Source organism: Mustela erminea, chromosome 9, assembly GCF_009829155.1.
Source record: "Mustela erminea isolate mMusErm1 chromosome 9, mMusErm1.Pri, whole genome shotgun sequence".
NCBI classification, from domain to species: domain Eukaryota; kingdom Metazoa; phylum Chordata; class Mammalia; order Carnivora; family Mustelidae; genus Mustela; species Mustela erminea.
Genome location: NC_045622.1, coordinates 44,527,305 through 44,532,429, shown reverse-complemented (window position 1 = coordinate 44,532,429; position 5,125 = coordinate 44,527,305). Strand labels below are relative to the sequence as shown.

The following is a 5,125-nucleotide window of genomic DNA, read 5'->3' as shown; positions in this document are numbered from 1 at the left end:
TTTTTTTTTTTTAAGTGATTGGCTTGACATTTAGGACTGTCCATGGTATCAAAGTGGTTTAAAAAAAAAAAAAAAAGATTCTACTTCAAAAAGGGACTTAGTTAGAGGAGGATGAGGTTAAGCAGTGAGTGTTAACCACAACCTGCCTTGGGCAGAAGCAGAAGGAAACCTCAGGCCAAGTAATGGAAAGAGAGTTGCTTTCTGTTCTGGTTGTCAGAAAGGGCAAAGAATCAAAACATCACTTTTGCAATGGATGAGTTTACAAAATTGCAGGAAGTGTGACAAGACTTGAAAGACAAGACACATTTTTTTTTTTTTAAGAGTTCAGCTTTTTATTGAACAGGTTACAGAAGAGGTTTAGCCGGAAAGACCAAAACCCATGTCTTCATCAGACTCCTCTGATTCTTCTTTGTTCCCACCTACTTCTTAGCTGGGCTGGCCAGGCTGCTAGGGCAGATCCACCAGCCCCTACATTGCTGATGTTGACACTGACCGTGGCCTTTGCAAACAAGCCCGAAAAGTTCAACACTTACACCCGCTGCTTTAATGAGGGCATTGATCTTATCTTCCGTGACTATCACCTCCTCGTGGAGTAGGCTCAGGGCCACATAGATGCAGGCGAGCTCCGAGAAGGGTGGGCAAGTGCTAAGCGGGTGTGGCTGGGCACAGGGTAGTCACCAGATGAAGTGAGGGTCTCACCCCAGCGTGGCCTCAGCTTCCCCGGAAGGACCAAGCACCTTAGTGTAGCTGAGGAAAGGCAAGACACATTTTTTAAATATCATGTGATATCTTTCTGCTGTGGAGTACTACCCATTTGAAATTTGGAATTATTTGACCAGGTGACGTCACCTCTGGTATTTTCCATGGATCAAGACAAAGTATTGTGAGAAGACTGGGATACAGAGTCAGATTCAAATCTAGAGTGTACCACTTGCCAGCTGTGTGTCCTCAGGTGAATATCAACCTCTGAACGTCAGTTCCATCACGGATTAAAAGAGAGTGATAAGGGGTGCCCAGGTGGCTCAGTGGGTTAAGCCTCTGCCTTCGGCTCAGGTCATGAGCTCAGGGTCCTGGGATCGAGCCCCACATTGGGCTCTCAGCTCATCAGGGAGCCTGCTTCCCCTTCTCTCTCTGCCTGCCTCTCTGCCTACTTGTGATCTCTCTCTCTGTCAAATAAATAAATAAAATCTTAAAAAAAAAAAAAAGCGGGGAGTGATAATATTGCTCAAGTCTCAATGTTCTTGTGGACCTTAAATTGTGCCTCAGCTAGTCATCATTCAGTAAATATTTATCAAATGGCAAGAGCATTTAGTAGCATTACAGCTAAAGATTTTATTGTGCTTTTCTGTATTTCTTAAATTTTCTACTACAAACATATACTGCTTTTGTAATTAGAAACACAGACATAAAACTTAATCTTTTTTTTAAAGTGACAGATATAATTTCTCATATTTTCGCCTTTGCTTTCTTTGCTTCTTCCGTTTCCCTTTCTGCTATATATAAAAATGCGTCTTCTCCACCCCGCAATATTCAGAAGATGCTATGGGATGTCATTTATTCTCTGTACTGCAACATGGCTTTAAGGAGTTCAGCTCAGCATACCCAAGTACTTAAATGGGGCTGAAGTCAGTGGTAACTCAGTGCCATGGGAATTCTGTTCTCGCCATTACTCATCGGTCCCCGTCCTGACACTGCCTCAGGGAGCTCCACTTTTTTTTTTAATCTTACTAGTTTCATTTATTCAGCACCAAAGACTAGAGGCACTGACATAGGCCGCAGGAGTCAAGCCTGCAGTGGGTCTTTAGAAACCAAGGAGAGTGTGGGCAAGTGTATTAAATAAAGCAAGGTTTTGGCAGAAAACCAGCTTCTAATCTTGAAATGTCCCCTCGTTCTCTTCTTTTCTTTGTAATTTTAGATTTGTGAGTACCAGATCTCCATATTCGCCTTCCAGATCTCCGTTAGCAATAAGAAAAGTTGAATGTAGGGATTTAAAGCTGAGTTACACCAGCCCCTGAAGCATTCTCACATCAGGAGGCATAACCAGGGTATCTGTCACATCTGAAGCTACCTGGTCTACAACCTTCTCATGCTGTGGGCCTTTTCTCATACAAGGACCTAAGAGAAGAGCCAAAGGGCCAGGATCTTTCTGAGTGTGTGGGCTTCTGGGAGCACAAGGTGTGGTCCATCAGCTTCCTCTGAAACCCGCACCTGCTTGCTTGTTCCTATTTCAGCAAACATTGCTGTCATCCACCCAGCGGCTTAGGTTAAAAATCTAGGAGTCATCTTTGACCACTTCCCCCCGCCCCCATTCACGCCCCACGTCCAATTATACATGCAGACCTACTTACTCTACTGCTTTAAATGGCCCTCAGAGTCATCTGCTTCTCTCCATTTCCACTGTTACCGACACTCGAGACAGCCGTGCTCTCCTTCCTCTATAACTAGTATCCTCCAAATAGGACAGTTGTCTGAATGCCTATAGCCCCAGATGACATCTACAGAGAGGATAAGGAACATGTAAGGGTCACAAGGCAGTCAGTGACAGTAGCTCCAGAGGAGAATTCAGGCCTTCTGGTCTGAAGTTCAACATTGCTCCTGGACACCATTTGTTCATTCATTCACTATGCAGTTAACCCTTGAACAACACAAGGCTTACAGTTGAAAATTTGCAGATAACTTTTGAATCCTCCCAAACTTAACTCCTAGTAGCCTACAAGCCTTGCTGGTAAGATAGACAGTCATTTCGTATATATGTTATAACTGTATTCTTACAATGAAGCGAACTAGAGAAAAGAAAATGTTATTAAGAAAATCACTAAGAACAAAAACCAATCACTAACAAGAGAAAATACATTCATAGTACTATACTGCATGAATTGAAAATAAAGCTGCATATAAGTAGACTCAGGTAGCTCAAACCTGTGTTGTTCAGGGGTCAACTATATTGCGTTGAGTCCCTGACCGGTGGACTAGATGAAACCATTGTCTCCCTCTGGGGTTTCTCCAGTGTCACCTCCAGGGATGACTCCCCATATTTGATTATGGTTTTCAGCCCGTTAATTTATGGCCCCATCACTCTAGCATACTCTCAGCTGCAGACAGAGTAGGGGATCTCTCAGACCCCTGCCAGTCCTCTCATTCCAGCATCCCACAAGTTGGCTTCTGCGTGGTCTCCTCACAAATAGCTTCTGAGCTCGTGAGAGCAACAGCAAATACACACTTCTTCCGAGAAAAAGATTCCATGTTAAGTATGATATTTACAACACAAATAACTGGAAATGTTTCCCTCTAGACCAAACTTACAATGTAGATAGGAAAGGAAAGGTTTCAAGCTCCTTCTCTAGTCAAATGGCCAACAGAGCTACTTCTTCCCACTCTGCAAAAGCATGAAAAGCATCTTTACATAAACAATATTATTCTCCTTGATTCTCCCATGTTAAGCTCAGAGATCATGTGACCATAGAGCAAATTTCTCCCATACCATCACATGCAACATCCCATCACATGCATAACTCTGTAGATAGCTTTGAAACAAGCAGGTCAACTTTATTATTTGCAAACTAAAGCTTATTATATTGAGCTGTCAGGGTTGTTGTGTTAAAAGAGATAATGAAGGTTGAATTAAATATTTCAACAAATATTGATGTCCCACCCATCATGTACTAGATGTTCTGCTGAACTTGGGGTTTAGCACAGCCCTAAAGTGATAAGAAAGACTTCTACCTATATGGAATTTATAGCCTAGAGACTGACCATGAGAGGTTCTCCAAGGGTCACACGGTTTGAACTGAAGCCCCGCTCAAACTCTCCCTGAAGCCTGTTTGAATTCTCCCTCCCAGTGACCTGAACTGGAAGCTCGAAGATGGTGCCCCCTATTTTGATTAGCATCATAATAAACATAGATCCAACCACATTAATGCCAATAAACTTTTGGGTGTTACAATGCCCTTATGAGACTAATGCTTTTGAAAACAAAGCAGAGACCATAGTGGCATTTTTTATGAGTAATAACCATTTTATCACAGATTGTGATTTTCTCCTGCTAGAAACCATGTATTTCCCTTAAATCAAGGAGCTTTATAATAAATGAGCTGAATTAGCATTTATTTAAATCAGGCTTACTTGCTTAGATTGAGCGAATGGAATGAGGGATTCTAGAGTGCAGAACAGCAGCTTCATCAAGAAGGTGCTCTTGCACTTGTAGGTACAGTGCCAGGCCCCCTTCCTCCTTCCATCTGTCTGCTGCACCAATTATCCTGTCCGTAAAGTCGTCTTCAGCCATCATCTCGTTCAGTATACTCTACATGACAGGATGTGCTTCCAACATCAAAGGGGCTTTCAGCTTTTCCGAAAGCTGTGTCTTGGCTTCCTTATCATTTTATATCGTAATTTGTTCAGCATTCGGTCAAGAAACTGATAGAAATGGAAGAGTTATTTACTGTAAAACCCCCGGTCTCTGCTCATTGTAAACCACTGATCTTCCTGGTTGTCTGTTACCGGCAGATAATCCACCATCTTGGGTGGGGTGAGCATGAAACCACCAGCTAATATCTCACTAGGGGAGGGGAGTGACCACAGGATGTCACCCTCTGTGTCAGAAGAGTGGCAAATATTTAGCAAGGGGGATTTCACATTTGCTTATCTGAGAAGTGCTCCGTGCCTGTACCATGCTGCTGAAATGATAGTTAAGATCTCTTTCATCAAGCTTCCCCCACTGACCCTATATGCTGACACAATTTTTAAATACTATGTCATGGTATATTAATCACACTCATATTTATATTGGCTAGTATTTTTTGGCTACAGTTTGTCCAGCATCATGCCTGACGCGTACTTTTTCTCAGTTAATCCTCATAGCACTCTTTGGAGGTAAGCATATTCTCTGCTTTCAAATGAAAAAAACGGGTTCAGAGAGGGTAAATGGCTTGCTCAGGTTAATTTAACTAATAAATATAAATGCCAGGATTCGGGTGCCACTGGGTGTCTATTTCTCTTTACTCCCTTACCCACCACCCAAACACTCAAATCCCAATCCAGAATCGAGGGGACCATGCTCAGAGCATCCTTCCTCGCCTGTATGTTCACTCCCTCCCATCATCTGTGTCCAAGTCTATCTCCTACATAG

The 5,125-nt window shown here is 42.7% G+C and overlaps 1 long non-coding RNA gene across 1 annotated transcript; it reads right to left on the bottom strand.

Annotated features, from left to right (window-relative positions):
• Positions 1-311: 311 nt before the first annotated feature.
• LOC116598531 lies at positions 312-4,427 on the bottom strand. The gene is made up of 3 exons (XR_004289097.1): positions 4,123-4,427; positions 2,349-2,495; positions 312-747 (listed from the first exon to the last, which is right to left on the bottom strand). It is a non-coding gene; the product is annotated as an uncharacterized LOC116598531 (long non-coding RNA).
• Between the last annotated feature and the right edge of the window lie 698 nt (positions 4,428-5,125).